Below are 13,067 nucleotides of genomic sequence, written 5' to 3' on the forward strand. Positions count from 1 at the left end.
AGACATCAGGTCTGACTGCGGCTCCGCCCACCAACTCCAGTTATACACCACAGCACAGGGGAAGTGCCCTGCAGGTCCTCACCACGCCAGGGACTATCCAAAATGACCAAGCGGAAGAATTCCCCTCAGAAGAATCTCCAGGAAATAACAACAGCTAATGAGCTGATCAAAAAGGATTTAAATAATATAACAGAGAGTGAATTTAGAATAATAGTCATAAAATTAATCGCTGGGCTTGAAAACAGTATAGAGGACACCAGAGAATCTCTTGCTACAGAGATCAAGGGACTAAGGAACAGTCACGAGGAGCTGAAAAACACTTTAAACAAAATGCATAACAAAATGGAAACCACCACGGCTCGGATTGAAGAGGCAGAGGAGAGAATAGGTGAACTAGAAGATAAAGTTATGGAAAAAGAGGAAGCTGAGAGAAAGAGAGATAAAAAAATCCAGGAGTATGAGGGGAAAATTAGAGAACTAAGTGATACACTAAAAAGAAATAATATACATTAATTGGTATCCCAGAGGAAGAAGAGAGAGGGAAAGGTGCTGAAGGGGTACTTGAAGAAATAATAATAGCTGAGAACTTCCCTGAAGTGGGGAAGGAAAAAGGCATTGAAATCGAAGAGGCACAGAGAACTCCCTTCAGACGTAACTTGAATCGATCTTCTGCACGACATATCATAGTGAAACTGGCAAAATACAAGGATAAAGAGAAAATTCTGAAAGCAGCAAGGGGTAAACGTGCCCTCACATATAAAGGGAGACCTATAAGACTCGTGACTGATCTCTCTTTTGAAACTTGGCAGGCCAGAAAGAATTGGCACGAGATTTTCAGTGTGCTAGACAGAAAAAATATGTAGCCGAGAATCCTTTATCCAGCAAGTCTGTCATTTAGAATAGAAGGAGAGATAAAGGTCTTCCCAAACAAACAAAAACTGAAGGAATTTGTCACCACTAAAACAGCCCTACAAGAGATCCTAGGGGGGACCCTGTGAGACAAAGTACCAGAGACATCACTACAAGCATAAAACATACAGACATCACAATGACTCTAAACCCATATCTTTCTATAATAACACTGAATGTAAATGGATTAAATGCGCCAACCAAAAGACATAGGGTATCAGAATGGATAAAAAAACAAGACCCATCTATTTGCTGTGTACAAGAGACTCATTTTAAACCTGAGGACACCTTTAGATTGAGAGTGAGGGGATGGAGAACTATTTATCATGCTACTGGAAGCCAAAAGAAAGCTGGAGTAGCCATACTTATATCAGACAAACTAGACTTTAAATTAAAGGCTGTAACAAGAGATGAAGAAGGGCATTATATAATAGTGACAGGGTCTATCCATCAGGAAGAGCTAACAATTATAAATGTCTATGCGCCGAATACCGGAGCGCCCAAATATATAAAACAATTACTCATAAACATAAGCAACCTTATTGATAAGAATGTGGTCATTGCAGGGGACTTTAACACCCCACTTACAGAAATGGATAGATCATCTAGACACACGGTCAATAAAGAAACAAGGACCCTGAATGAGACATAGGATCAGATGGACTTGACAGATATATTTAGAACTCTGCATCCCAAAGCAACAGAATATACTTTCTACTCGAGTGCACATGGAACATTCTCCAAGATAGATCATATACTGTGTCACAAAACAGCCCTTCATAAGTTTACAAGAATTGAAATCATACCATGCATACTTTCAGACCACAATGCTATGAAGCTTGAAATCAACCACAGAAAAAAGTTTGGAAAACCTCCCAAAGCATAGAGGTTAAAGAACACCCTACTAACGAATGAGTGGGTCAACCAGGCAATTAGAGAAGAAATTAAAAAATATATGGAAACAAACGAAAATGAAAATACAACAATCCAAACGCTTTGGGACGCAGCGAAGGCAGTCCTGAGAGGAAAATACATTGCAATCCAGGCCTATCTCAAGAAACAAGAAAAATCCCAAATACAAAATCTAACAGCACACCTAAAGGAAATAGAAGCAGAACAGCAAAGGCAGCCTAAACCCAGCAGAAGAAGAGAAATCATAAAGATCAGAGCAGAAATAAACAATATAGAATCTAAAAAAACTGTAGAGCAGATAAACGAAACCAAGAGTTGGGTTTTTTGAAAAAATAAACAAAATTGACAAACCTCTAGCCAGGCTTCTCAAAAAGAAAAGGGAGATGACCCAAATAGATAAAATCATGAATGAAAATGGAATTATTACAACCAATCCCTCAGAGATACAAACAATTATCAGGGAATACTATGAAAAATTATATGCCAACAAATTGGACAACCTGGAAGAAATGGACAAATTCCTGAACACCCACACTCTTCCAAAACTCAATCAGGAGGAAATAGAAAGCTTGAACAGACCCATAACCAGCGAAGAAATTGAATCGGTTATCAAAAATCTCCCAACAAATAAGAGTCCAGGACCAGATAGCTTCCCTGGGGAGTTCTACCAGACGTTTAAAGCGAGATAATACCTATCCTTCTCAAGCTATTCCAAGAAATAGAAAGGGAAGGAAAACTTCCAGACTCATTCTATGAAGCCAGTATTACTTTGATTCCTAAACCAGACAGAGACCCAGTAAAAAAAGAGAACTACAGGCCAATATCCCTGATGAATATGGATGCCAAAATTCTCAAGAAGATACTAGCAAATCGAATTCAATGGCATATAAAAAGAATTATTCACCATGATCAAGTGGGATTCATTCCTGGGATGCAGGGCTGGTTCAACATTCGCAAATCAATCAACGTGATACATCACATTAACAAAAAAAAAGAGAAGAACCATATGATCCTGTCAATCGATGCAGAAAAGGCCTTTGACAAAATCCAGCACCCTTTCTTAATAAAAACCCTTGAGAAAGTCGGGATAGAAGGAACATACTTAAAGATCATAAAAGCCATTTATGAAAAGCCCACAGCTAACATCATCCGCAATGGGGAAAAACTGAGAGCTTTTTCCCTGAGATCCGGAACACGACAGGGATGCCCACTCTCACCGCTGTTGTTTAACATAGTGCTGGAAGTTCTAGCATCAGCAATCAGACAACAAAAGGAAATCAAAGGCATCAAAATTGGCAAAGATGAAGTCAAGCTTTCGCTTTTTGCAGATGACATGATATTATACATGGAAAATCCGATAGACTCCACCAAAAGTCTGCTAGAACTGATACATGAATTCAGCAAAGTTGCAGGATACAAAATCAATGTACAGAAATCAGTTGCATTCTTATACACTAACAATGAAGCAACAGAAAGACAAATAAAGAAACTGATCCCATTCACAATTGCACCAAGAAGCATAAAATACCGAGGAATAAATCTAACCAAAGAGGTAAAGGATCTGTATGCTGAAAACTATAGAAAGCTTATGAAGGTAATTGAAGAAGATTTAAAGAAATGGAAAGACATTCCCTGCTCATGGATTGGAAGAACAAATATTGTCAAAATGTCAATACTACCCAAAGCTATCTACACATTCAATGCAATCCCAATCAAAATTGCACCAGCATTCTTCTCGAAACTAGGACAAGCAATCCTAAAATTCCTATGGAACCACAAAAGGCCCCGAATAGCCAAAGTAATTTTGAAGAAGAAGACCAAAGCAGGAGGCATCACAATCCCAGACTTTAGCCTCTACTCCAAAGCTGTCATCATCAAGACAGCATGGTATTGGCACAAAAACAGACACATAGACCAATGGAATAGAATAGAAACCCCAGAACTAGACCCACAAACGTACGGCCAACTCATCTTTGACAAAGCAGGAAAGAACATCCAATGGAAAAAAGACAGTCTCTTTAACAAATGGTGCTGGGAGAACTGGACAGCAACATGCAGAAGGTTGAAACTAGACCACTTTCTCACACCATGCACAAAAATAAACTCAAAATGGATAAAGGACCTGAATGTGAGACAGGAAACCATCAAAACCTTAGAGGAGAAAGCAGGAAAAGACCTCTCTGACCTCAGCCGTAGCAATCTCTTACTCGACACATCCCCAAAGGCAAGGGAATTACAAGCAAAAGTGAATTACTGGGACCTTATGAAGATAAAAAGCTTCTGCACAGCAAAGGAAACAACCAACAAAACTAAAAGGCAACCAACGGAATGGGAAAAGATATTTGCAAATGACATATCGGACAAAGGGCTAGTATCCAAAATCTATAAAGAGCTCACCAAACTCCACACCCGAAAAGCAAATAACCCAGTGAAGAAATGGGCAGAAAACATGAATAGACACTTCTCTAAAGAAGACATCCGGATGGCCAACAGGCACATGAAAAGATGTTCAGCGTCGCTCCTTATCAGGGAAATACAAATCAAAACCACACTCAGGTATCACCTCACGCCAGTCAGAGTGGCCAAAATGAACAAATCAGGAGACTATAGATGCTGGAGAGGATGTGGAGAAACGGGAACCCTCTTGCACTGTTGGTGGGAATGCAAATTGGTGCAGCCGCTCTGGAAAGCAGTGTGGAGGTTCCTCAGAAAATTAAAAATAGACCTACCCTATGACCCAGCAATAGCACTGCTAGGAATTTATCCAAGGGACACAGGAGTACTGATGCATAGGGGCACTTGTAACCCAATGTTCATAGCAGCACTCTCAACAATAGCCAAATTATGGAAAGAGCCTAAATGTCCATCAACTGATGAATGGATAAAGAAATTGTGGTTTATATACACAATGGAATACTACGTGGCAATGAGAAAAAATGAAATATGGCCTTTTGTAGCAACGTGGATGGAACTGGAGAGTGTGATGCTAAGTGAAATAAGCCATACAGAGAAAGACAGATACCATATGGTTTCACTCTTATGTGGATCCTGAGAAACTTAACAGGAACCCATGGGGGAGGGGAAGGAAAAAAAAAAAAAAGAGGTTAGAGGGGGAGAGAGCCAAAGCATAAGAGACTGTTGAGAACTGAGAACAAACTAAGGGTTGATGGGGGGTGGGAGGGAGGAGAGGGTGGGTGATGGGTACTGAGGAGGGCACCTTTTGGGATGAGCACTGGGTGTTGTATGGAAACCAATTTGACAATAAATTTCATATATAAATAAAATAAATAAATAAATAAATAAATAAAGCAAAAAAAAAAAAAAAAGAAAAAAAAATGTACCATTATGGTGAATGATGTTAATAATGTCTATGCAGCTATGGAGACAGGAAGTATATGGGACATCACTATACGTCCCTCTGAATTTTGTTGTAAGTCTACAATTGGTCTTAAAAACTAAAGGCTTATTTAGAAAAATAATGAAAAAATAAGACTAAACAAAATCAAAATATAATGGGCAAGGTTTAAAATATAGGAGAGAAAAATCAAGAGTACAGAAGATACCTATACATTGTAGGTGGGGATACAAACTGGTACAATTTTTCAAAAAAGAAATTATCAATAAGAATCAGAAATATGTTCTTAACCAATGTAGAAATCATGAAATTTATATTATACTCTACTAAGTAAATTTTATATAAGTTATAGGATTCTCTCATAAATATATAATCAGATATGATAAAAGAAATATATATATAAACATATATGTATACTCATTTTGCAAATGTTGATAAATTGGTAACAATTTAAGAGTGTCATAATTAAATAAGTATATATGTAGTATATAAATATATATGGTGTAATAAGTATATATCAGAAGAAAGAAAAGATGGTGGTGCAGTAGAAGGTCTCTAGCCTCCCCTTGTCCTATGAATACAACTAGATAACTACCAAAATTATCCTAAATACCCCCAAAGTCTATGTGAAGACTTTCAGAACAAACTCCACAACTAAAGGTAGAGAAGAGGCCACATAGAAGAAGATAGGAAGTTCAGAGATGTGGTTTGAGAGAGAAATCGATCATGGCCACCGTGGTGGGAAAGGACTCATGGTCACAGAGACGTGCAGGAAACATACTAGCACACAGGGGATCACACAGGGAAGACATTCCCCGTAGAAATTGGGTTGTAAAGCAAGAGTGGCTGAATTTCATGAGTTCTTGCAACCAGTGGGGCTTAAAGGCTGGAATTCTAAAGGTTGCTGAGTGTGGCTCAGGAAGAGTCCAAAGGCATTGTGACTACTCTAAGAGAGAAGGTAGTGCAAACATGCCACAGACATATAGTGTGGAAACAACAATATGAAAAGCATCTGAGGTAAAAAGTGGGAGGTTATTTTCTCATCTTGGAGCATGTCCTGGAGAGGAAGCATTCATGGAGAGACACCTCTAGGAACATAGAAACTGGCAGGTGCCATTTCCCCTCCCCTGCCCCTCAGTGTAAACACAGGGCCATCTGTGGGAAACAGTGCAGCACTGACACTCATTACCTAATTTGCTTACAGCAAGCCCTGTCCCCTCTTCCCAGTCACACTTGCCTCAGTCCCAGTGCAGTGCGCACCCTCCCACAGAAGACTGGCCCAAATCCCTGCTCACACCACATCTCCAATCCAAGAGTTTAGTAGTAAGTTGCAGCGCCAATGGCAAGAAGCCTCATTTCACAAGCAGACCAGTGCACACCTAGTTAAAACTCACCACATTCATGGGGCACCTGGTGGCTCAGTTGGTTAAGTGTCCAGCTTTGGCTCAGGTCATAATCTCATGGTTCGTGAGTTTGAGCCCCATGTTGGGCTCTGTGCTGACAGTACAGAGCCTGGAACCTGCTTTGAATTCTGTATCTCCAGCTTTCTCTGCCCCTCTCCTGCTTGTGCTCTCTCTCTCTCTCTCTCTCTCTCTCTCAAAAATAAGTAAACATTTTTTTTTAATTTTTTTTCAACGTTTATTTATTTTTGGGACAGAGAGAGACAGAGCATGAACGGGGGAGGGGCAGAGAGAGAGGGAGACACAGAATCGGAAACAGGCTCCAGGCTCTGAGCCATCAGCCCAGAGCCTGACGTGGGGCTCGAACTCACGGACCGCGAGATCTTGACCTGGCTGAAGTCGGACGCTTAACCGACTGCGCCACCCAGGCGCCCCAATAAGTAAACATTTTTTTAAAAATTTTAAAAACTCACCACATGCAGGCCAGGGACCAAACACTGCCCACAACTGGCAAAGAGAATCTCAGCATACAAGTAACCTGAAAGAAAAAATGGCCAGGACCTCAATAGCAGAACAGCAGCAGGCCCTAGGGAAGAGGGACACTACACTGTAGGACTTCTGTTTCATAAGGCCATTACCCTCATGAGCAGGAGAAATAGCTGACTTTCCTAACACACAGAAGCAGGCATAGAGACTTGGAAAAAATTAAAGACAAAGGAATTTTTCCCAGATAAAAGAATAGGACAAGGACAATGCCAGATATCTAAAGGAAACAAATATAAGTAAAATTCCTAACAGAGAATTTAAAGTAATGATCATAAAGATACTTGCTGGACTTGAAAAAAGAGTGAAAGACATGAGTGGGACAAATAACACAAAGATGAGGTATAAAATAGCATAGAAAAGGGCTCAATAAACAAACTAAGAAATACACTAAGTGAAATGATCAGTAGGCTGGAAGAAGCAGAATGAATTAATGACCTGGACGACAGAGTAATGAAAAGATGGGGCACCTGGATAGCTCAGTTGGTTAAGTGTCCGACTTTGGCTCAGGTCATGATCTCACAGTTCTTGAGTTTGAGACCTAATCAGACTCTGTGCTGACAGCTCAGAGCCTGGAGCCTGCTTGAATTCTGTGTGTGTGTGTGTGTGTGTGTGTGTGTGTGTGTGTGTGAGTCTCTCTCTCTCTGCCCCTTCCCTGCTCATGCTCTCTCTCTCAAAAATAAACAAACATTTAAAAAAATTTAAAAGACACAGTGATGGAAAGAAATAAAGCTAAACAAAAGAAAGAAAAAAGAACTATAAAAAAGGATTAGACTTAGAGAACTCAGTAACTTCATCAAACATGATAACATATATAATACAAGAGTTCCAAAAGAAAAAAAAAAGAGAAAAAGGAAAGAAAATTTACTTGAAGAAAAAAATTGCAGCACTTCCCAAATCTAGAGAAGGAAACAAATATCCAGACAACTGCAAACAAAATCAACAAAAGCAGAGCCACACCTAGACATACAGTAATTAAAATGGCAAAATATAACAATAAAGGGGGGCGCCTGGGTGGCGCAGTCGGTTAAGCGTCCGACTTCAGCCAGGTCACGATCTCGCGGTCCGTGAGTTCGAGCCCCGCGTCAGGCTCTGGGCTGATGGCTCAGAGCCTGGAGCCTGTTTCCGATTCTGTGTCTCCCTCTCTCTCTGCCCCTCCCCCGTTCATGCTCTGTCTCTCTCTGTCCCAAAAATAAATAAACGTTTGGAAAAAAAAAAAATTTAAAAAATAAAAAAAATATATAACAATAAAGGAAAAATTTTTAAAGCAAAACCACAAAAGAAGACAGATACATAAAAGGGAAACCCCTTAAGGTTATCAGGGTACTTTTTAGCAGAAACTTTCCAAGCCAGAAAAGATGGGCATAACATATTCAAAGTGCTAAATGGGAAAAAAATCTGCAGCCAAGAATAATCTATCCAGCAAGACTATCATTCAGAATAGAAGGAGAAATAAAGAGTGTCCCAGACAAAGAAAAACTAAAGGAGTTCATGACCAATAAACTAGCTCTGCAAGAAATACTAAAGGGCAATCTGTGTGCTAAGGAGAGACCAAAAGTGACAGTATGAAGGCAGAAAATGCAAAAACAGTAACAATGAGTAATTTTGGGAAAGTGTAAATCAAGTAACTCACAAAATAGAAGGACATAAAATATGACAACATATATGTAATATGTGGGGAGGAGAGGAGTAAATAATGGATTCAAACTGATGAACAACAACTTAACATAGACTGCCATATACAGAAGATGGTATATACAAACTTAATGGTAGCCACAAATCAAAAAACACTAATAAATATGCAAACAATAAAGAGAAAGAAATCCAAATATATCAATAAAAAAACCCAGAAAAACATGAAAAAGTGAAAGACAAGAAAGGAGCAGCAAAAATCTTGAGAAACAACTATAAAACAGGTAATAAAATGGCAATATCTATCTATAATTACTTTGAATGTAAATGCACTAAACATTATAATCAAAAGACATATAGTGAAAGAATGAATAAAAAACAAGACCCATCTATATGCTGCCTACAAGAGACTCATTTTACATCTAAAGACACCTGCAGATTGAAAGTGAGGGAATGGTTAAGCATTTATCATGTAAATGGATGTCAAAAGAAAGCCAGAGTAGCAATACTTATATTGGACAAAATAGACCTTAAAACAAAGACTGTAACAAGAGACAAAGAGGGATAGTATATAATAAAGGACAATCCAACAAGAAGATATAACCATAGCAAATATTTATGCACCCAACATGGTAGTACCCAAATACATAAAAGAGTTAATAACAAACATAAAGGAACTGATCAATAATAATACAATAATAGTAGGGGACTTCAACACCTTACTTACATCAAGAGACAGATCATCCAAACAGAAAAACAATAAGGACACAACGGCTTTGAATGACACACTGGACCAGATGGAGTTAACAGTTATATTCAGAACATTCTATCCTAAAACAGCAGAATATACATTCTTTTCAAGTGCACATGGGACATTCTGCCGAATAGATGACATATTAGACCTTAAAACGAGCCTCAACAATTTCAAAAATATTGGGACCATATACCATGCATCTTTTCTGACCACAACACTATGAAAGTAGAAGTCAACCACCAGAAAAAGTCTGGAAACATCATAAATGCATAGAGGTTAAATAGCATGCTACTAAACAATGAATGGGTCATTTAGGAAATAAAATAAGAAATAAAAAAGTTCATGGAATATAGTGAAAATGAAAACGCAATGGTCCAAAACCTTTGGGATGCAGAGAAAGCAGTTCTAGGAGGGAAGTTTATACCAATTCAGGCCTACATCAAGAAGCAAGAAAAATCTCAAATAAGCAAACTAACTTTACACCTAAAGGAGCTAGAAAAATAACAACAAAACCTAAAATCAGCACAGAAAGGAAATAATAAAGATTGGAGAAGAAAAAAATGATATCAAAACTAAAAAAGACACATCAATAAAACCAGATTATCAATGGAATAGATAGCCTCTAGACAAACTTATGAAGTAAAAAAGAGAAATGACTGAAATAAAATTACAAATAACAAAAATAACAACCACTATCACAGAAATACAAACAATTATAAAAGAATACTGTGAAAAACTATATGCCAACAAATTGGACAGCCTAGAAGAAATAGAAAAATTCCTCAAAACATAACCAATGAAACTGAAACAGGAAGAAATAGAAAATGTGAAGAAACTGATTACCACCAAAGAAATTGAATCAGTAATTTAAAAACTCCCAACAAAGAAAAGTCTAGGGCCAGATGGCTTTATAGATGATTTCTACCAAACATTTAAGAAAGAGCTAATGCCTATTCTTCTCAAACTATTCCAAAAAGATAGAAAAGGAAAACCTCCAATTCATTCCATGAGGACAACATTATACAGACTTCAAAAACAGATAAAGACAGCACCAAAAAAGAAAACTACAGGCCAATATCTCTAATGAATATACATCCAAAAATTCTTAAAATATTAGCAAACTGAATCCAACAATGCATTAAAAAAATCATTCACCATGATCAAGTCGACTTATTCCTGGATTGCAAGTGCAGTTCAATATTCACAAATCAATTAATGTGATATTTCTCTCACATCAGTAAGAGAAAGGATAAAACCATATGATAATTTCAATAGGTGCAGAAAAAGCATTAGACAAGGTACAACATTAATTCATGATTAAAATCCTCAACAAAGTAGGTTTATAGGTAACATATCTCAATGTAATAAAGTCCATTTATGAAAATACACAGCTAGCATCATTCTCAATGGGGAAAAACTGAGACCTCTTCCCCTAAGGTCAGGAATAAGACAAGGATGCCACTCTCACCACTTTTATTCAAACTAGTACTGGAAGTCGTAGCCACAGGAGGCAGACAAGAAGTAATAAAAGGCATCCAAGTCAGTAAAGAAGAAGCAAAACTTTCAATATTTGCAGACGACATGATATGATATGTGGAAAACCCTAAAGACTCCACCCAGAAACTACTAGAATGTATAAATGAATTCAGTAAAGTCACAGAATACAAAATCAATATACAGAAATCTGTTGCATTCCTATATACTAATAATGAAGCAGAAGAAAAATAAATTAAGAAAACAATTCCATTTATAATTGCATCAAAAATAATAAAGGAATAAATCTAATCAAAGAGGTAGAAGACCTGTCCTCTGAAAACTTAAATGCTGATGGAAGAAATTAAAGGTAACACAAAGAAATGGAAAGATATTCCTTGCTCATGGAATGGAAGAACAAATATTAAAATGTCTATAGTATCCAAAGCAATATGTATATCCAATGCAACCCCTCTCAAAACACAAGCAGCAGTTTTCACAGACCTAGAACAAATAATCCTAAAATTTGTATGGAAACACCAAGGATCCTGAATAGCCATAGCACTCCTGTAAAAGAAGAACAAAACTGGAGGTATCACAATCCCAGATTTCAAGATACACTACATAACTGTAGTAATGAAAACAGCATGGTGCTGACACAAAAATAGACACATACACAATGGAACAGAATAAAGAGCACAGAAATAAAACATGGTTATATGGTCAATTAATATTCTAAGAAGGAGGCACAAATATGCAATGGGAAAAAGACCATCTCTTTGACAAATGGTGTTTGGAAAACTGGACAGCTACATGGAAAAGAAGCATACTGGACGATTGTATTACCGCATTCACAAAATAAACTCAAAATGGATTAAAGACCTAAATGTGATACCTGAAACCATAAAAGCCCTAGAAGAAAGCACAGGCAGTAATTTCTGACATTAACCATAGCAACCCTTTTTAGACATGTCTTCTGAGGCAAGGAATACAAAAAGTAAAAATAAACTATTGGGACTACATCATAATAAAAAGCTTCTGTGTAGCTAAGGGAAGAATCAACAAAACTAAAAGGCAACCTACTGAATGTGAGAAGATTTTTGCAAATAATATATCTGATAAAGGACAAGCATCCAAAAAATATAAAGAAGTTATGTAATTTATATAATCCCAAAACAAATAATCCAGTTTAAAAAAAAAGGCAGAAGACATGAACAGACTGCTCTAAAGAAAACCTACAGATGGCCAACAGATACATGAAAGTATGCTCAATGTCACAAACCATGAGGGTAATGCAAATCAAAACTGCAATGAGATATCACTTCATACCTGTTAGAATGACTAAAATCAAAAGCACAGTAAACAAGTTTTGGCAAGTATGTGGATTAAAAGAATACTCGTGAATTGATGGTGGTAATGGAAACTGGTGCAGCAACTGTGGAAAACAGTATTGAGGTTCCTCAGAAAATAATAAATAGAATTAACATATGATCCAATAATTCCACTATGGGGTATTCACCCAAAGAATATGGAAATACTAATTTGAAGATATATGCACCCCTGTGTTTACTGCAGCATTGTTTACAATAATATGAAAGCAGCCCAAGCATCCATCAATAAATGGATAAAGAAATATATACATATAACTGAGCCATAATAAAACTGAAATCTTGCCATTTACAACAACATAAATGGATCTGGGGAATTTAATGCTAAGTGAAATAAATCAGTCAGTGAAAGACAAATACCATATGATTTCACTCATATGTGGAATTTAAGAAACATAACACAGGAATGAAGAAAAAAGAGACAAACCAAAAAAAACAGGCTCAAGTATAAAAGAACAAATTAATGGTTACCAGAGGGGAGGTGGGGGGGGGGGTGAAATTGGTGAAGGGGATTAAGAGTACACTTGTCTTGAGCACTGAGTAATGCATAGAATTGCTGAATCACTGTATTATGTATCTGGAACTAACATACCACTGTACCTTAATTCTACTGGAATCAAAATATTTTAAAAATCAATATACAAAAAAATCTATGCAAAAAATATACAAAGAAATCTGGAAGTTTGGTATAATTTTAAAAA

At 37.3% G+C, this 13,067-nt stretch overlaps 1 long non-coding RNA gene across 2 annotated transcripts in view; it reads right to left on the reverse strand.

Moving 5' to 3' along the window:
• Positions 1 to 7,116, reverse strand: part of LOC147581012 (uncharacterized) — a 121,170-nt gene extending 114,054 nt beyond the window's left edge. Inside the window, exon 1 of one of the 2 annotated variants that reach the window (XR_015250824.1) lies at positions 7,050 to 7,116. This is a non-coding gene — a long non-coding RNA (uncharacterized LOC147581012). The remainder of the gene's footprint in view (positions 1 to 7,049) is intronic. The other variant, XR_015250823.1, reaches the window with a different exon arrangement.
• Positions 7,117 to 13,067: the final 5,951 nt, after the last annotated feature.

The sequence above is a fragment of the Puma concolor genome, chromosome B2 (assembly GCF_028749965.1).
Source record: "Puma concolor isolate L17-30 chromosome B2, mPumCon1.1.hap2, whole genome shotgun sequence".
NCBI classification, from domain to species: Eukaryota; Metazoa; Chordata; class Mammalia; order Carnivora; family Felidae; genus Puma; species Puma concolor.